The sequence below is a fragment of the Anabrus simplex genome, chromosome 1 (genome assembly GCF_040414725.1).
Source record: "Anabrus simplex isolate iqAnaSimp1 chromosome 1, ASM4041472v1, whole genome shotgun sequence".
Taxonomy (NCBI): domain Eukaryota; kingdom Metazoa; phylum Arthropoda; class Insecta; order Orthoptera; family Tettigoniidae; genus Anabrus; species Anabrus simplex.
Genome location: NC_090265.1, coordinates 618,695,926 through 618,717,739, shown reverse-complemented (window position 1 = coordinate 618,717,739; position 21,814 = coordinate 618,695,926).

Here is a 21,814-nt window from a genome sequence, read left to right as displayed (position 1 = left end):
GATTGAGGCGCTGCCCGTCTGACCCCAACTTGTCAGGTTCGATCCTGGCTCAGTCCGGTGGTATTTGAAGGTGCTGAAATAATTTACGCCAGCCTCGTATCGTTAGATTTACTGGCACGTAAAAGAACTCTGGGGGACTAAATTCTATCACGTCGCCGTCTCCGAAAACCGTCAGAAATATAGTTAGTGGAACGTACGTCCTATAACATCATTATTATTATTATTATTATTATTATTATTATTATTATTATTATTATTATTATTATTGCTATTACTTACTAAACTTCTCATTGAAACTGCAGTATTATTTAACTGGATGTGAGGCTGTTGAAATTATCTTAATTCCTAGAATCCTAATTATTCCTGGATATTTGAAATTTAATGTAAAATTGTCAGAAACTGTCTGCTTTGGTATGATAATATATAACGCACAGGAGTGTACAATTCACTTATCTGAGTGACTTGCTTGTTTCATTCACGGATCGTCACAATATCTGAACTCCAGGGGAAACGTGCTGGAAGTCCACTTTCATATTGTTTAAAGGATAATTCTAAAAGAAACTGATTTTTGTTATAGCTTAAGTATGTATGTATGTATGTATGTATGTATGTGTTATTATTGTTATTATTATTATTATTATTATTATTATTATTATTATTATTATTATTATTATTATTATTAAATACATCACAATTGGGAAATATCCCGGTGGGAATGATCACTTACAGTAGTGTGATAATGAAGTAAAGTTGAAATATAATTACCCAACAACGACAACAACAACCACAACTGCAACAACAAGAGTACAACAAGAAATTCCATGGAAAGAAAATATATTACAATAAATATTACTAGTTAAACATTCTAAATCCAGCACTATCATATGGTTTTTGAAGAACGTGCTCATTAATGGCATGGTGGTATATTCTGCAAATTGGACCAGTCTCTCTCCTCGGTCGTTTCTGCCATCAGTCCTGTAGTTGCTCACCACTGAGTCGCTAAGATTATAGGTGCCAACTTTTGCATTAAAGTCACCAATAACCAGCTGTAAATGACAACCTCTTCCCTTTTCGCAGATTTCTTCGAGACTATCATAAAAGGACTCAACTTCTTCATTTGAATGGCTTGAAGTGGGAACATAAAAAACTTGTAAAATCTGCACATTGTACTTTTTCGACACATTCGGAACCAGTCGAACAATTCTGCTGGATAATCCTTCTAATGTCGATATCTTGTCGGTGATGTTCCTGTTTACCAAAAACTCAACTCCGTCAGTTTTCCCTCTGGATACCAACAGAAATAAAACAAATTGCCAGATTTTAAGAGGAGACAGTTTTCTCCTTTCCGACGTACTCCAGTTGAATGTTCCAGGTTCTTCTTCACTCTCTTCTTGTCTGTCATTTCCTAGCAATGAGCGACAGTTATAGGTACAGACATTGAATATTTGAGGTTTCTTTGCAATAGATCTTTGTTTCTGGGACATCAAAGCTGCTCCCACCTGGAGATCCGATTGTGGGAATATTTTACCCCCGGATAATTTATTAACCGTAATGTCATATATCATTTCCCGCTGGGGTTGGGTACCCAAACCTTCCACTGGGTTGCTCGGCTTAACAGGGGCCCCTCTTGTAGGTTATGTGCTTTGAGTTGGTGTGAGAGAGACCAGTGAACTCAAACTTGCCGGGTCCTTATGTTATTGTTGCTAAATGTATTGCAACGATGCAACTCACTCCCATTTGCGAGAGTCAAAAATACTCTTCCCAGGTCAATTCCCATGACCCTGAAGAGTGGTAGTATGCAATTTTTAATCACTTCATTGCGTTCCAATAGCCTGAACTAAATTTCAAACATTTCGCAGTGTTCGTATGGAGTGAGGGCATCTGACTTTCTAATGCCTCCTTTGCAAGTAAAATACAATGAACAATGAGCCTCTCACGACCACGATTTTTGTACTTTTTTAAAGAAAAATATGGTTCTATCAGTGAAGTTATATGGGTTACAAGGCCAATGCAATGATGACTATCTTACTTGAACTATTTAGTGAAAAACACTATCTTTCCGTGAAATGAATGAACTGGGTCGGCGAGCCGATCTGTGCGGAAGAATCACCAATCCGTCCGTCATTGAGGCAGGCGTGGTGGTTAAGCTTCACACTCTTTAAGTCAAATGATGTCCTATGGAGGTAAACTATTCCCACAATCGCATCTCCACGTGGGAGCAGCTTTGATGTCCCAGAAACAAAGATCTGTTCTGTGAGATTCAATAGAGGAGGTACGGGACCAGATTGCCCAGCTCCAGGAACAAGCAATTAAGGCAGGCTTACGGATCTCCTACGAGAAGACACAGTACAAGAACAACATAGAAACAGCACCCAGAGGGATGATAGTGGAGGGAGGGAGGACTCGGAAAGTAGAGAAATTTAAATATCTGGGAGAGTGGATAGATAACAACCTGACAAAGAAAGATGCACTGATATCGAGAATCAACAAAATGAACCTGGCATACAAGCTAAGTATGAACACCTATAACAAAAAGGAGATCTCAATGAATGCAAAACTCAGACATTACCAGACGGTGATCCGTCCAGGAGCTTTAAATGCAGTTGAATGTTTGAACATGATAAAGGTAGAATTGGTCAAGAAGTTAGAACTGGTGGAGCGAAAAATTCTGAGTAAGATACTGGGAACCCGAAGAACAGAGGATGGATCATATAGAAAGAAAGCAAACCAAGAACTGTACCGTAAGATATAAAAGATCTCAGACACCATCCGGACGAGGAGAGCCATGTTCTTTGGACACATCTACAAAATGGACCCGGTAAGACTGACCAACCACATAGTAAGACTTTTTGAGACCAGAAAAACTGTGGTACGCTGGCATCAGGAAGTGAAGAAGGACCTGGCAGAAATGGGAATACAAGGATCGGAAATAAGCAACAGGGAAACTTACAAGTCGAAAATAAAGAACACAAAGAGTTTCCAAGAAAAAATTAGTTTGCGGACCCAAACACTGAAGAGAGAAGGTTGCAGACTGAAAGAATGAAGGATTACTGGGCGCAGACCAAAGCCCAGAAGCAGCTGAAATCGAATTAACGTGGTCCACAGTTGGCCAAAACTAAAGAATGAAAGAAAGAAAGAAAGAAAGAAAGAAAGAAAGAAAGAAAGAAGAATAATTTCTTCCATTCTGGCGTATGAAAACACACTATCTCCACGGTTAGTACAGCCCGCATCGTGGCGATGATCGTTTAGGCGTGCTGGCTAAATGATTGGAGACCGCGGTTAGTCGGTTCAAGTCCCGTTGATCGAAAGAAAATTAGATTAGAATGTTGGCCGGCAGGGTAAGAGAGGTGGTGGTATACATTTCCTATTCACTAGATTGCGTGCCAAAAGCCTGGATTAAATTCCAAACATTTCCGCAGTACTCATATGCAGTGAAGGCGTATGTTGCTTTTGATGGTGATCCGTCCGTTGGATAGGACGTAAAGCCTTGAACATAATCTGTGGTATTATTAGACTGGAGTAGACTACGTGTCGGCAGGCGTTTCACTCTCTCCATTCTATCATATATCACGTCATGCATTTTATTTCATTAAATCCTCTGATAAGATTGACGCCAGGAAGGGCATCCGGTCGTAAAAACTCGCTACGAAGATTCATTTCACTTCATACCCCACCCCTATGAGTGGGGGTGGTAGAATAACACCCACGGTATTCCCTGCCTGTCGTAAGAGGCGACTAAAAGGGGCCTCAGGGGCTCTGAACTTTGGAGCGTGGGTTGGTGACCACGGGGCCCTCAGCTGAGTCGTGGCATTGCTTCCACTTACTTCTGACGGGCTCCTCACTTTCATCTATACTATCTGACCTCTCTTGGTCAACTCTTGTTCTTTTCCGACCCCGACGCTATTAGGTTTGCGAGGGCTTGGGAGTCTTTCATTTTTCACGCCCTTCGTGGACCTTGTCTTTCTTTGACGATATCTTCATTTTTCGAAGTGTCAGATCCCTTCCATTTTTCCCTCTGATTAGTGTTATACAGAGGATGGTTGCCTAGTTGTACTTCCTCTTAAAACATAATCATCACCACCACCACTCACTTCACACCCGACCCCATATTGGTTGGGCATGCAAGTTTGAGGAATGACATCTTAATAATGCCGATCTTGGACGCTTCGTTGTATGTTTTTTTATGGTAGATATGTTTCGGCTAGGATGGAATTTCGTATGCTTGGTTCTTTCTCGATAAACTGCCTCTCATTCAACGAGGTGAGGTTGTCATTTTGTTGCACATAATAGCATTAACGTCATCTATTGGCATAAGACTGAACTAATATTTACTCTCTGGTTTGAAGCATTGCAGCTTAGAGCTTTGGACTTAATTCAATCGGCTATACGTCCACAGAAATACGCCAGCAGAAATCCATCAGGAGAACATTTTATTTATTTATTTATTTATTTATTTATTTATTTATTTATTTATTTATTTATTTATTTATTTATTTATTTATTTATTTATTTATTTATTTATTTATTTATTTATTTATAGGTAGGTGGCGAAGTTAGGGCTCTTGGCCCTCACTTACACTTAACCACTGTAGTGAACATCATTGAGAGCAGAGTTTGAGTACATAATATTATATAGTAAATAACAATCTACACAAAAATACATTACACTTTTTCTAACTCACATTCATTCGATCTCCCAGTCATACAAGTTAGTCAGCTGCATTCAGCAGGTAGTGTCGGCAAGCAGCCTTAAATTTAAGTAATGAGGTGGAATTTCTGACACTGACAGGCAGGGAATTCCAAAGTCTAGAACCCGCTACAACAAAGGAATTGTTGTACATAGAGGAGCGGTGAACAGGAATAGAAAGGGAGGAACCAGAGCGGGTATTACTGCTGTGAAAGGAGGAGAAATACTTAAGCTGAGATGAAATGTATAGTGGTGTGTCTTCAGAGAGCAGTCTGTATATCTGTATCAATATGTGATACGTTCGTCGTTTGTCAGGTTTCAGCCATGAAATAGTGTGAGAGTAGTGGGTGACATGTGTATCATAACTCAGACTGTAAATAAATCTAAGGCAACAATTAAGCGCTCGCTGAAGTTTCGAAGTCTGCTCTTTTGTTGCGTCTACCAGAATGATGTCAAAGTAGTCGAGGACGGGAAGCACTAGCGTTTGTAAGAGTTTGATTCTCACATTGCAAGGTAAAATTTTGCTGTTTCTTTTAACCGAATGAAGTATCGAAAATATTTTTTTACACGGATTCTTAACACATTCAGACCAATTTAAAGTTCCGTTCATTGTCACTCCAAGATTTCTCACAGTTTGGCTGAATAGAATAACTCTACCATTCAGTATAACTTGAGGAATAGTTTCGTATCTTAGTGTGGCCAACAGTTTTTAAGAGCCAATAATGATTGCTTGTGTCTTGGAGGGGTTAAGAAGGAGGGAATTTTTCAAGGAGTAAGCATTAAGTCGCTGAAGGTCAGCATTGCTGCCTGTTATGGCATGAGACAAGTCAGACATCTTACAGTGACAGTAAATTTGTAAGTGGTCCGCATAAAGATGGTAGCTACAATTCTTTAAATTAGATGAAATGTCGTTTATGTACAGGATAAAGAGCAAAGGTCCATGAAAGCGCAAGGTCTCACATTAAAATAATTTTCGATTTTGTCTTGTATGGTTGTATGACTTTCGTAAATCAACAAATTTCAAATGAGCCGACCATTCAACGTATTAAAGCTCCACGAGGAAGACAAAAAGAGTAAACAAACGCGAAAGTAGAAGCCTCCGTGGCTCAAACGTCAGCACGCCGGCCTCTCACCGCTGGGTTCCGTGGTTCAAATTCCGGTACACCATGTGAGATTTGTGCTGGACAAAGCGGAGACAGGACAGGTTTTTCTTCGGGTACTCCTGTTTTCCCTGTCATGTTTCATTCCAGCACCACTCTCCAATATCATTTAATTTCATCTGTCAGTTATTAACCATTGCCCCAGGGGAGTGCAACAGGCTTCGGCAGCCGGCATAATTGCTATCCTGGCCTCCAGATGGGGGCTTGATTCGTTCCATTCCTGACCAGGTCGAATGACTGGAAACAGGCTGTGGATTTTCAAAGGCAAATGTGACGAAGGTAAAAATATGCAATTACAGAGGCAAACAGCTGTGGCTAAAACGATACGTTTGGAGAAACATTAATTTCAAGTTAAGTCACAGTTAAAATAGAGTAATGGTTGTAAGTTCGCAGACCGAACATAAAAATGTCACAAGACGCGGAGTAAAAACGACAGGATAATTTAATCATATGGAAAGAGGCAACCATCACACCTCATTACGCTATTTCCTCAGTAGTTCAGCTACTTATAGTTACTAATAACCTTTCGCTAGAAAAGTGATCTTGCTTGGTATAGACTTCCTACAGTGCCTGGAAGTAATTCCTCTCTGTTACAGAACCGGTTCTGTTATCCAGACAACTTTTAAATATTCTACTTGATAGCTCAAAATGAATATTTTTCAGTGAAGGGCTTGTAAGCTCGGAAACGGAGAACTAGACCAAATGGCACTATCGGGTTTCAAGAAAACCGGATTTCAAAAATATATTCTAAGAGATTCACTTGGTTCTTCTTTTCATCCAAATGAGAGTACAGTGCTTTCCAAAGGAGAAATTTTTGCACAAGGAACAAACAAGTTAACATCATCAACCAATATGTTCTTATTATCTTCAAAAGTTACCAAATAACGTGCATTGCCATCGAATCCATAGTGTGAGATTATGTTAATGAGGTTAATCAAGCTGGTTTGTGGAATGGAACCCGATTGAATCTACGGAAGCTAGACAACAATATCGTTCATGCAGGTCAGACGAGCTCAGCATCAGGAAGAAAGTGTTTTATTCCAATAGTAGATTCAGCACCTGTGAATGCGAGCATACCATTCGTTCTAAAATGGAGACAATTTCCACTCAATTTAGCCTTCTCTGTTACAATTATTAAGCCATCAGGACAAATTTAAAATTTGGGATGAATCTTCCACGACAGTGTTTTGGACAGTTGTACGTAGCTTTTTCAAGAGTACTCAGATCAATAAACTTCAAAGTACAACTCTTAGCTGCAATTACACTCGTTATGGTTTGTAAGAAAATACTATAATACCTGTTTTGATTCCATTCAAGTGACGTATAACACCTGGAAAGTGCAACATTTATACACAAGATATATTAATAACCCATTTAGGATATTGCATTACTTTATAGGTAGCAATTTCGATTTTTGAACACAGGCTTACGTATTAGTAAATATATAAATGGAGAAAAATTCCAAACAAAATTATACAGAAAGTGAATCAATGTGACATTACTTTCAGTGTTTCGTAGAATAAAGATATTGGGAAATAATGGCAACACAATATCAATTTATTAGCGCCCACTGAATAATACCACCACGAAACTTTTATATATCTTCTCATAGATAGATAATATTCTAGCCCAAAAGCGAAAATTACAACAGTTTTTAATCATAAACCCAAGAAAACCTCAGTAACCGCCGCGCAATAATACAACAGAAGCAGCAAATATTGTAATTCAATATAGGATGCGTGGTCCAAAAACCCACTGTGGTCCCGTGTCACTACTCCCATCACAACAGTGCACTCATCTTAGAAGAAGCATAAGTCAAAGATATCTGGAGGTATATCTGACGTCTACAAAAGATGGGACGAGAGTGCTGGTCGACAAAGGAAATAATCCAAACACGAAGGACGCTGCAAGAAAATAAAAAATAAATCCTACCGCTCCCAGGCGTTTAGTGAATCCCCAAGTCAAGAACGATAGAAAAGTACGGATCCAGAGGAAATGTAAAGCATATGAACTTAAGCAGATCAGAGTCAAACGTAAGAAAGATAAAACCTAACCGAGAGCGTGGTATACTTTTCCTCCACTCAAATAACATTTACACAATGCAAACAATCACGTTTAAGAAGGAGGAGCAACTCCCTTAGCAAAACATTCATAAATAAGGTATACCTCGTATCCCAGGGACGTCTTGCAGCAGACAAAATTCTTTTCGCATATTTCTCTCTAAAAACGTCACCATCGTAAACCTTATTCTCGCAGAGCATTTCATATCCAATACACATTTTCAAACTCTTGGCGTCAAATCCCGAAAAGCATACGCAAAGCCACACAGGGTATACCCAGAAAGATAAATATACCGTAGAATTAAACGCTGCATGGCAAATAGAACTGGCCAAGAGAGAGTAAAAAGCATACGCAAAGCCACACAGGGTATACCCAGAAAGATAAATATACCGTAGAATTAAACGCCGCATGTCAAATAAAACTGGCCAAGAGAGAGTAATCGAATCGCCGAGTCCATTATTACGAATCCCATACATTCAGGTCATAATAGAAATGCACTCCATTACACTCCGCCTGATGAAAGTGAAGCCAAACGGTTAGTTCAACAACGCATAAGGTAAATCACGGAAAAAATTGGAAAGAGAACTGATGCTGACTCATAGAATATTAACACCTGTTTAATAAGTTACATGGAAGTTGCATTAAAGGTTCCGGGAAGAACAAAAACACAATAAATACAAATGAGCTAGACAAGCGGATATTTGCTAGACGCTGAGAAACATACGGACTGTAAATGATGAAAAATATATGTGTACCAAATGGAAAATATAAGACTGTTTACTTAGTTGTACCATCAAATACAACCAAAACATTGCGTCCCACGCGAGTTATCACAGTTATAATTATTTAAATCGAGAAAAAGGTGTCTGATAGCATAAGAAGAAGTATGTCCCCCGAGAAATCATATAATCAAACCACAGAGATCTAAACAAAGGCTGCTGCAACTTGATAACTAAAAGTTGATATACAGTACTTAGTGAGTTCGTATTTCTAACAATCGAACATGTAAACATGCCTCGACTCAGAGGATGAGCGTACGTAATTAATTTATCTATAGCTGTTAGGTTATTCATCTTCCGAAACTAACTTTGAGTAAATACATCTATAACGTTCATAAACCTGAAAGAGAAAACATCTGGTAACAGAATTACGCATGAAAAAGAAACAATTTAATTAACAGAGAATAACGTTCCGTTCTTGAAAGAACATCATCAGGTTCTATCAAATCATACTCAAGTATTTACAAATAAATATTTCTCTTTAAACACTTAGGAACTTGAAATCTGGAACTTATCTTAGTGATGTCCTCCTTGTCTCTACTCCAGCATTTACTGCGAGGTTTTTGGAAAACCGTTGATCTGTCATTGGCATGGGTCCAAATGGCTGAAGTCCGCTAACCTACTTCCGCCACGCCACGCCACTCTCATTGGGTAGGTAAATGGCACGCTATGTTTTACTTTTAGGTGTTTAGTTTTTAGCGCTTCCCTGAGTATTAACGTTGGTGTTATTATTTTTACTATTATTATTATTTATTCTTATCATTTTGGTCTTCTATGGACGACGCTATTTCAACTGCTTTGTTCTACTATATTCCACATTTGCCCAGTGTTCCCGCATTCTTCTTCTGTGAGCATCCCTCCGTTCTTCGATCCACTTCTTGCCTGTTTTCATTTTGGGTTTTGGCTGAAAACTCTGTACTTCCCCAAGTTTCTTCTTCAAAGAGTCACGTTAGTGACTAATGTGAGTTTCCCAGTTCTTGTAGCTCTTGTTTCCACCTCTATAAACCAGATCCCTTTGGTTTTCTTTCCCGCAAAGTAGGCACAGATTCGACTGGACAATCTTCCGGAGCTCATGCGTGCCAAGTGACCATATGTATGTTTAGTTATCAGCCCGAAGGCTGGTTGGATCCTCAACAGTTCCGCCATGAGCTGTCATAGATGGCCTAGGCATCACTGAAAAGACGTACTAGGGAAATGAGGAGTGAGGTAGTTTCCCGTTGCTTTCCTCACCGAGCCAGAAGTTGCTATTACATATCAGTCTGCCAATCCCACTGAAATGCATGACCAACCGACCCTATGAGCAACAGTTTCACACCATTCATAGCAGGGACTGGCTGCGTAAGGAATGGCATTACTAGCATCGCTCATAGCTCAGTCACTTTCATTTTGTCTAAGCCAAGGATAAGACAGCGACAGATCAATGAAACTAAAAAAATTGCTCTAGCCCATACCAGAAGACTTAGCGTACTCTAAACACTAGGTCCCGCCAGCAAATGACCATAGAAAATGATTATCGGTTTGCGTATGGTGTCCGTTATCTTCGCCACTTGTAGATACAGTTCATCGTTGTGTCGTCTTTTGCGCTCTCCTTGTTCATTGAGCGGGCCCAAGATCGTTCTTAAAATCTTTCTCACTTTGGCTTCCAGTTGTTCTTCCAAGCCTTTTCATCGCAATAGCATATAGCGCCTCTGGTCGAATAACGGTACAATAGTGCCTGAGTTTGGCCTTGAAGGACACTGATCGTTTATTGTAGGTGTCTTTGGCTAGATGGTAAGCCATTTCCATTTTATTGATCCTTGACACGAAATCTCCCTTTTCATAAATGTTGGGCGCTATCCACTCACCCAGGTATTTGAATTTCTCTGGCTTCTTTATTTCTCCTTCTTTCACCTTAAGTTCTCTGAGTGCTGAATCGATGTTCGTTATGAATGTTTTCTCAAACGAAATCTTAAACCGTGCCTTTGCTGCTGGCATCTGTAGTTGACTGATTGTTATGTGGCCGTGTCAAGAGAATTCGAGAGAATTGCGAGGTAATCTGCGAAGGATAAACAGTCGATTGTCAGGTCCTTGTTCTCACAACCTAGACTGACCCCATTCTCTACACCTTCCTTACACAATTCTTTACGCCACTCGCGAATAATTTTCTCGAGAACACAGTTGAATAGAAGAGGTGAGAGCCCATTACTCTGACCCCTGTCCGCATTTCGAAGGACTCAGAAATATCTCCCCTGAATTTCACTTTGGAGGTCGTGCCCAACAGGGTTTTCGGAATGATTGTTCTTGTCTTGTTATCTAAACCCAATTCTTTTAGAACCTGGATCAGGATACTTCGATACAGCGAGTTGTAAGCCTTCTTGAAGTCAACGAAGGTCACTACGAATTTTTTACTTCTCAGTTTCGTTGAGATAGAATTGATTTTAGATTCATGATTTGCTCAACACAAGATCGCCATTTCCTAAACCCTAATTGGTATTCTCCCAGTTGCAGATTTAGCTGTGCTTCAGCTCTCGTTGAAGTGCTTTTGCGAGAATCTTGTATGTTATCGAGAGGAGTGATATGCCGCCATAGTTGTTTACGTTCACTTTGTCACCTTTCTTGTGCATGGGGTGAATAAGGGCCTATAACCAGTCACTTGGCAGTTTCTCTGTTTCCCAAATCTCCCGGATGATATCCGTAAGCTTGTCAACTGCTTTATCACCTGCATACCTCCAAAGCTTGGCAGCTATTGAGCCCTCACCTGGTGCTTTATTGTTCTTAAGTGATTGAATGATCTGCCTTATTTCTTCTCTGGTTGGTGAACTTGAGTCTGGATTAACGGGCGTATTTTCTTGAAAGGAAAATTTTGATGTTGGAGCCTCACAGTTGAGGGGGGACTCAAAGTATTTCACTATGATCTTACAATTGTCTTTGTCATTGTAAGCAACTTTCCCATAGGAATTCCTAAAGTGAAGACAGGGTGGTGTGTATTTACTGAGATTTTTCTTGATGGTTTTGTAGAAGTCGCCATCTATCTGTGCCAAATGATTTTTGTGGAATGCTCGTTTTATCCTGCGTATGGTTCTGTCAGCCTGCATTCTCGCGATCAGGAACCTCTCTCTGTTTGCTTCGTTCTTCCGTTTGTTCCATCGCAGCCAGGCAGGTCGCCTTTGTTTATGGCATCGTCGCATTCTTGGTCCACCAAGGATGCTCCCTCGATTTTTTCAGTGGAATGTTTTCTTTTGCCGTTTCAACTATGGCTTCTTTGAATTGTTCCCAATTATGTGGCTCAAGTTTCTGACTGAATTCTCTTTGAGTCCTTAATTTATCCTCACCAAACCGGTTGATCTTTCGGTATATCTTGGAATAAGCTTCATTTTTTATCTTTGAGAATCTCCATAGTCAAGATTCGCGCTTCATAAGACTTTTACATTCCGGATTTCTCTCTGATATTTACGAGAAATAGCAACGTGGTCGATTTGGAACTAAGCGGGATGAGGATTTGGGGATGCCCATGTTTTCTGTTTCTTAGGAAAGCGTTTGAAAGCAGTTGACTTCATAACTAGGCTGAACGCCTTGCACAGCTCTAACAGCCTTTCACCATTGTGGTTTGACCTCCTGTGGGCCAGGTAGTCTCCATCAATACTCTTGAACTTCTTTTCTTTTCTTTTCTTTTCTTTTCTTTTCTTTTCTTTTCTTTTCTTTTCTTTTCTTTTCTTTTATTTTCTTTTCTTTTCTTTTCTTTTCCGAGCCGAGCATTGAAGTCTCCGAGAAGGATAATAGTGTGTTCTTCGGGAATCTTGGACAGAATATCCTCAATCACTTCCCAGAAGATTTCCCTTCCTTGTGGGCCCGTCCTGTTAGCTTGATTAATTGGTGCATGGACGTTCACCAGTGTGTAGATTTTGTATGTGCTTCGGAAGGAAAGGATCGAGATTCGACTGTTGGGTGATGTGAAGTTTGTGACGGACTCAAAATCTCCTTGCTGACCACAAATCCTGTACCTAGGTGGGGGATAGACTTTATTACCCGTTTCCCAACTTTACCCTTGAAGGGATATATCCTTGGGATTCAAAGCCTTCTTCATAGACGAACCTTCTTTCTTGAATTGCTGTGATCAGTATTTGGTGATGTTGCAGGGTGTCAATAAATTGTTTCAGTTTACCGACTTTCAGAATGAAGTTCACGTTGAACGTTGCGAAAAAGTCGCGGCGTTTGTGTCTGATCGTGTTTGTAGGAGTCTCCGATATCTCCAAGCGTGTTGGTGCAGGCTCCCCAGAATCCGAAGGCCTGCATGCGTCTTGCGAGACGACGGTGGACTGGTTACCATCTGGGATCGATGTTTCTGATGAATCTTCCTCCATGCTTTTCACAGTTGAAAAACTGTAGATGGGTCCGGTATTATTTCACACCGACCAATGTACAGCCAAGGTTGTGAGCCTTGAAGCCCCCAAGCACTGATCGGTTCACCGACCTAATTTCCCGCTGGGATTGCTTACCCATCCTTCCACTGGGTTGCTCGGCTTAACAGGGACACCTCTTGTACGTTACGTGCCAGAGTTGGAGTGAAAGAGGCTAAGTTGGATTCTCTTGCTGAACCCAATATGTTACAGCTGCAGATGACATGCAACGACGCTTTTCACTCCCATTTGCTCGGAGCCATAAGGGCTTCTTCCAGGTTGATTATTATTATTATTATTATTATTATTATTATTATTATTATTATTATTATTATTATTATTATTATTATTACAATTCTTTTAGTAAAATATGCAAAGATCCTTAATGAGCATCTAATGGGCTGCCTATTATACCGGAAATTTCCGTTATTTCATTTTCGCTTACTTCAACTCATCTGGAAGAGTTATAGATTAACTCAGTCGAAACTGAAAAGAGACGGCTTCAGTTATTACAAAAAGCAAAAATGTATATAATTAGACTTAGACTGAGAAAACAATTAAATGACAGAGTTGAGCCAAGCGTTCAAGTTAAATTCTCTCAACTGGAAACGGACGAACGTACTGTACCTCAGAGCAGATGTTCGAAATGTCTGCCTCCAAGTTGGCGGCACAATTCACATCGACGCAACAATGATTCGTGTATTCTTAGGAAAATTTCTGGCGCTCCTCGGATCGAATATGATGTGCAGCAGTGGCGGCGGGCGGGCAGAAGGACGTAAGGAAGACAGAATGACGGTCATGCAGGCAGTGTGGCTCTTTAAAGCTTGAGCGTCTGGGAGGTAGGCAGCCGAAACCAACCATCGGAGACCTATGGTTCCTGTGCAAACAAAACTTGTGTTTGTATCATCTGACACTCCTTTAATTCAGGAAACGAAGGTTTTCTGCGCCCTGTACTCGTACTACTGCAGGAAGAATGACTGACTGTGCCTCGGGACGGTATCTGGTAGGTTTAGGACGGAATACTTCGTCGAATCTTTGCCTCTATAACCACAAAACTGGACTCTGCACCATAATGAGTGGGGTGTACTCCAGAAGTGACGGAATAGTTTCTGCTTGTATGTGATATGAACAATTAGCCTGTTACGGTTCTATGATGTTTCAATAATAATAATAATAATAATAATAATAATAATAATAATAATAATAATAATTCGCCTACAAAAATTTCGGAAAGCCTACGGTAGGGTTCACAACATATACAATAAAAAGTGCTTGTTCCGCCATGCAAAGATCAGACACTATAATACAGTAATCAAGCCCGAAGTCTTATACGCCAGTGAGACCCTTACACTAAATGGGAAAGGTGACCTAGAAAACATTTTAAAAGAAGAAAGAAGAATTCTGAGGAAAATTCTCGGCCCCCGAAAAACAGAAGATGGATATAGACTGAGGTCACGCAAAGTGACAGAAGAGCTTTCCATCATTGCAGCAGACATCCGCAAAAGACGTCTGAAATTTTATGGGCACGTTCGCAGACTGCCGGCAAGTAGACTGAAACACAAGATTCTCACCTACATAGAACATCTAAAAAATATTCCATGGGTACTGGAAGTGAAGAAGGATCTGGAAAAAGCCCATATGGACTCAACTGACACCAAGGACAGAAACCTCTACAGGAAAAATATTAATGGATGGAAAGTGCAACCAGAGAACGAAGTGAAAAAGAAGACTGGAGCAAAGTGGACAGAAGAACGAAAAAGGATCCACGGAGAAAGGATGAGAGCTGTTTGGCAACTCAGAAAACAGAATCGTTAGAGCTTTGCGTGATCCATTGGGTCCATACGCACATAATAATAATAATAATAATAATAATAATAATAATAATAATAATAATAATAATAATAATTGTTATGGGGATACCGTGGAACGCAGAGGTGTAAGAAGGTACCGGGGTGAATGGGAGGACAGAGAAAAGATCGAAGCATAATTTAAAAGCACTATAATTTGATACTTTATTTCTTTCCTTTTCTTACTTTTAAACTTTGATAAACAACAACAACAACAACAGTATAGGAGCTCGTCGCCTCAAGTGACTGTAAGCTGTAGGATGAGCTTCTAGCTCCAAAGTTATAGTATTTAAATGAGCACCATTGCTCCATTCAATTAATACTCTAGGAGACTGCGCTCCAAAACTTATAACAATCTAGCCTCTCCAAGACACAATTTTCTAATCCAAATTAGATCATTAAAAACCCGTTTTTACTGTCTTACCCGCTCGACAGTCTGATTTACACCTTACAATGATCGGGGGCCCATACAAAATGGCCTTCGTGGTTAAGAGGAAAGCTTCAAGGTATCGGCCATAAACTAAATCATAGGAGGCGAAATACTTGCACTCCTTTTGAAATATACCTTAGAACACTTAATATCCTATGTGGGCTTATGGCCCTAAGTCACAGAGGCTAAGCCTATACTACAGAGGAGATAGATTAAGTTCCAAAAGACGAGATAAAGTTTTACAAGATCATAGTCACCTCCAAATACCAAGTCGAATGGGAATCAAAAGAGGGTGAACACTATTTATTCCCTAAATTAGGACTTACTTGAGAATTTACATTTAAAAGATGATATTTAACTTTGGAAATTTACATTAGGAAAGAATTTTTAAACCTTTCCCTCAAGTCAGTTTTGTGAAACTATCGCATAATTAAAAGATGTCTGCCATTACCTTGAGGTGACGGGCCTTCCGACGACGGGAAAGGTTGTCCCCTGCCTCCACTACGTACGCACTCTAAACCTCTTGACTGGAGCGATGGAATAGAACAACATGGCCCGAAAGGTCCCAGCTTTTAAAGCGGAGGGGAAGATTCCAGAACTCTCTAGGCCGAAGCCCTGTACACACCCTCCCTTCTGATTGGCTAATTTAATAAATATCCAAAATATCTGATTGGATGATAATTTCATGAAGAAGGAAGAGATAGCAGTGCTAGTAACCTTAGAACAAAAATATTACAATCTACAAACATTTCAGTTATGTAAACCTAGAAACTACAAATTTATTTGAAGATTAATTGTCCATCCTCCCACCAGAGAAGGCACATAAATCGATAGTAGAGACATCTGAAGATCAAGTTTGAAACTTCTTCTGATACACAGTTCAAGGTTCACATCACGGATGGCCTATTAAAAGGAGCTCAGTTTAAGTGTACGGAGTAGGTGTACCTCCAGTACAATAATAATTTAGCTTTACGTCCCACTAACAACATTTACGGTTTTCGGAGAAGCTGAGGTGCCCGAAATCAATCCCGCAAAAGTTATTTTACGTGCCAGTAAATTTATCGATAACGAGGCTGACGTATTTGAACACCTTCAAATACCACCGGATCGAATCTGCCAGGTTCGGATCAGAAGGAGAGCGCCTCAACCGTCTGAGCCACTCAGCCCGGCCTATGAAGTTTCAAGTAGGTTAGGGTGGTGCATTTTCCTGGAAATGCACCGTGAATACAAGGTTAATATGCAAGAATATATGTATTGAACCCTTTGGTCCATTTTGAGGGATACCTACCTTTCTTACCTATCAGCAAAGTTCATGAGATCTGTCTCTTGGGTCGTGTCGGGTTCTTCGTCACTTGCTGAGGTAAAGGTAGGGTTCAGTAATTCTAATCTATCTACTGGAATGAAAGGTCTATTTAAAAGATTCCTATTTATTCAGGAAAATTCTGAAGCAATCTGATATGTCAACGGTGTCATAGAAGTCAATTGTGTCCACTGGACACCACAATCATTTTAACATAAAGGTCAGAACACTGGTGTGAGACTTTAACGTAACTGCCTGATGGGCATTCTTACTAGAAACCATTGTCTCAATTATTAATTATTTAAGAAAGGAAAGTCTGGAAATCCTTAAATTCGGCTTCCATGTGAGACCACATGTACCATCATAGTGATTCGTTATGGTCCAGCCCTCGTAACACGAACTCTGGACTCTGGGTATAATTAAGGCAGTCCAATTGGTGTGTGCCACACAGTGGTTCTACGGCATGGACCCTTAATTGAATCGATGCGACCTGCGTCTATGTCATGGACCGACATCTAATCTTCTAAGTTACTTTAAAGTCATTGTGGATGATGACCGCAAGGAAATGAGGCTACAATAGCATATGGCCCTAATCTAAGTCACTGAGGTTGATGACCCCCTGACCATCCAAGTTTCTAGGCTGAAGGCTAAACACAAGTAAGTTACATCAGTTGATAACCAAAGTTTCCACTTTACTATCCCCAGCACATTTACTGCTCAATCATTCAAAGTTCAATAATTACAACAATAGCAATGCTCACAAACTTTGTGGCAGTAAAATCCATTTCCTTCGGATATGTCCCCTTAATCGTTACTTTATATTTAAATATTCCCCCAGAAAAACAAACTAAAATTTCCAGAATGCATCTCCAAGTTATTCGCTTGATTAAAGTTATTTAAAAATGCGGTTTCACCGGATTTAATAATTTAATAAATTTAAATGATTTGACGAAAAGGTTAACGAACAACAAATTTTATCTCCGCGGACTCTGGTTTCTTCACAAATTCCTACGCAGCTGTGATGTGAATTCAATCTTGTGATGTTTATCTGGCTGGAAAAGAATTGTTACATAATTCATGTCCAGTTATATATCTTGTCCCCTGACCTCACACTTTTAAAATCTAATCTAGTCCTAACCGTTATTAACACTTGGATATCCTAATAATCTACGTACAAACCAAACAACTCGCCATATAATTACGATGTCATCTCTCGTCACACCATTTATGAATTTTGCACACCCGTCACAGACAAACCGATCATCACAACCATCACTCTATATTTTGGACAACCCTGAATTTGGTCACTCTGTTCCTTATACTCAAAGTTCGTGATTTCAAATGTTCATTTCGTCCCCAATTAAACAAATTTTACAGTATTTCAGAATACTCAGATCATTACCGGCTATGAATTTCAACTAAATCCAGCATTTTAACTTTTTCCCCGGCCGAGAATACAGTACAATCTCAATTCCACGCCTGTCCCGTTATCACAGCTGAGGCCTCTTGTCCCCTAGTTCGCTTGGCAGTAACATGAAACACCTGGTTTATTCCAGTTGACTGGTTTCTCAAAATGCTCTCTTTAAACTCTGCCGACAAAATTAAACAAATACGATATTCTAACCAACAAAATGTACAGATTAAGCTTCAAGATGCCCACACTAATTATACGCGTCGCCAATTAATACCGCTATGGATTTCTATGAATTTCTTTCCATTCCCAACATTATAAAATATACCTCGGGCTATCGTGTCCCGGCTTCAATGACAGGACTCTAACCTGATTCGCACATCTCATCTCAACTCACATAAAACATTCCTCGGGTTTTCATGTCCCGGCTTCAATGACAGGTCCAACCTGATTCACAAATCTCATATCAACAAAACTAACCTCTGTTTCCCAGCTCCACAATTATCATCGACAAAGAACTGGAATAAAATCCTCACTAGAAATCTCGACGTCTAATATCGCACAATGCATTAATCATGAATAACTTCGCATAAAGGATATCGTATAATATAACTTGATTTTTACGAGAAAATGGCTGAAACATTCTACTAGATCTTTTATTGTCAGTCAGACACAGTTTAACAATGGGCCTAGAAAACGTTTCTCTCCGTGACCAAACTCATCACCTTCGGTTCTCACCCGACAGCGCGCTTCCACTCGATTGAAAATGAGTGACCATGGATTTCTACATTATTAACTCAAATTGCAGACAGGAAAAATTTACGTCGACTGAACATCTTAATTTGGCATCACAAAATATAGGCAGTACACTCACACGGATGACGATCTACATTGGACGTGATATCACTTCGGAACCCTATTCAATAACTTTTACAACATTATACGGCACTCGCAAGACTTCAAAATTTTTATCCAAGTGCAAAATAAAACAAATGACTCTTTTAGTCGTACTCTCACATTTACAAAACTTAGTAGGGGTGACCACTGCGTCGTATATCCCCATTCAAATACAGTTTTAGAGATCATAAGACAAGATATAAGAGGTAGTAAGATGGAAAGTCACCTACCTCATGTAGTCACACCATTGTTCGTCATAGGGCTCACCTGCAACCCTGGCATTTTATTTAGCCATTTTTACATTCATGGCTGTACATATCATTATGTTTCTTCAGATTTCCTGGAATAAAGCATAAAAAAAGAAAATACCCTTCACTTGTTTGCTGAGCGCACACGATGGACTATAATTATTTCCGCACACGAATTACTTAATCACATTAGAATTTATTCAGTACTTTGACCGTCGTATCTGGTACAATTATTTCACACAAGAAAACTATCTCCTCATGGAGACAAGACCTAGCCACAATGGCTAAAATTTGCAGTTGAACTCAGTCTACTTTCGTTAGTTGGATTTCGCAGAGCAGCTCAACAATTTTTCGTCCGCTTTGTATCACAAATGCCGGAGAAGGCGACTTCGTCATGGCGTCCCTTCATATTTATAGCAGTTACCCCCTCTCTTCAGATATCTCCCTTTGCCGCCAAGAAAATTTCTATAAATTTTCTGACTTACCTAAACTGTAATTTCAAGAGTTTTGAAAGTGACTACATGCTTGCTACATTTCTGGTGGTAGTGTTCATGGACATTTAAAAGGTATACGGGTTCTATTTGTGAGATGATTGACCTCCTTTGGTAGGCACTATATTTTTTTGACTTGGCTTGGATCACGCCATGTACACGCGCTTTGAAATAGTTCACAAAAATGACTTGAGATTCTTCCGCCGTCGACACGTGTGGCTGACGTCACGTACCCCAGAGCGTGGGACCGAAGGTAATCACCCCGTCGTCATGTGTCAAATCCATGCTATCAAGAATCCAACTTTTAGTTTAATTGTTAATTTATGCATAATGTTCTTAGGGCACAAAGGTCATGGGTTCAGTATATAATAAGATTATTTTGTATACATACTATTACTCGAGAGGTAAGTAATAACGATTCATTAGAACGAAGGAAGAGATTATTTCAAGGATCGTCTCTAGGGTTCACTTTACACGATTACTCACCTAATAGCACACACACACCGTAACTAGCCTCTTGGCCGTCATACGTAATCGGGAACAAGCCTCAAGCTTCCCTAGCAGCAATTAACAACGTGGAACATGTATACTAATCTGCAAATCCTGTACTTCACAGGGATCAGTGAGGCATTACCGCACTATAAATTATGTTGAAGAGAATTAGTTGGCTGCAAATTTGTTACATTAGATGCCGTACTTTCAAAGCAGTTATATTCTTTATCCCATGCTATATAGATTTTATCCACTGTTCCTTTGTATACGTTTTATTTGGCATTTATATGTTTAATTGTGACTAATATGGAACTTAGATTGGGGAGGTATCCATTTGACGATTAATGCAGCATCATTAGGTCAGATAGAGTAGAAAACATACATAGTTATGAAGAAAGTGTATAATTTGATTTGTTTCAGACGACACATTAACGGTGAAATTATAAATAAGCATTCCAACAATTATTATTAATTTAGAACATCCACGTACATGGATAACTGGTTAGCACGCTGCCTTGTGGTCCAAGTGGTCCCAGGTTCTATTCCCGGCCGGGCCAGGGATTTTAGACTTCATTGGTTGGTTCCGATGTCTCAGGGACTCTCTCTCTCTCTCTCTCTCTCTGTGTGTGTGTGTGTGTCGTCTTCAGCTTTAGAGCCCCATACTCACAGAGGTGCAGGTTGCCTACAAGGTGTCACCTCGAAAGACCTGCACTAAGCTTCTTCGGAGGTTACGCGCCATTATTACTTTTTGTTATTTGGAACAACTTCCCTAAGTCATGGGTTGTCACGAGACAGAGTATACCAATCATTTCCATTTATGTATTTTTCATTTTTTCATTTTAGGAAGTTCTTTAAGGTTATGCTCATAACGATGGTTCCTAGAAATAAATACTGAGGCTTTTAAGGACATTAAGGCGATCTTCCATAAGGACTCTGTACTGAAACCTAATTCTTCAAGGAAATTTGAACGCAGAAGAGGAATGGTTCTCTAGCTCCTATCAGTATATCATTGATGGTTATTTCAGGCAGCTGATACTTCTTGTAATAAGGAACTGTAGGAGATTAGATCAGTCTCTTCTCGCAGTCGTCTTCATTTGCCTGTCCGGAATGGGTCTCGAAACGCACGGTGGGATCATTAATCGTTGCAGTCTTTGTTCTCGGTCCCATTTCAATCATGTTGATATGGCGGGTGCTTCCATTAACTGCCATAAGGTGTACTGTTAGACTTTCTGTTGGAGGGATTATACTTCATGGTAGGTGGGGCCCCATCCTCACAGACACGCAAGTCGCCCCTAACGTGTCAATTCTATGGTGTCTTGTAATATGCAGGTTTGGACCCTATGGGCTGAATCCCAAAACGTGTGCAAGAGTCTCTGTTTCATTGAGGCAATACATTCACTGATAACCGTCTTTATTTGTTTTACAAGTTGCTTTATGTCGCACCGACACAGAAGCAGCCGTGGCCTTAATTAAGGTACAGCACTAGCATTTGCCTGGTGTGAAAATTGGAAACCGCAGAAAACCATCTTCAGGTTTGCTGAAACACCCGAGTGCAAGCTTACAGTTGCGTGTCAAAAACCGCATCGCCAAGTCGTTTGGTTTACCATCTTGAGACCTGCCTGGTACGGCTCTTAC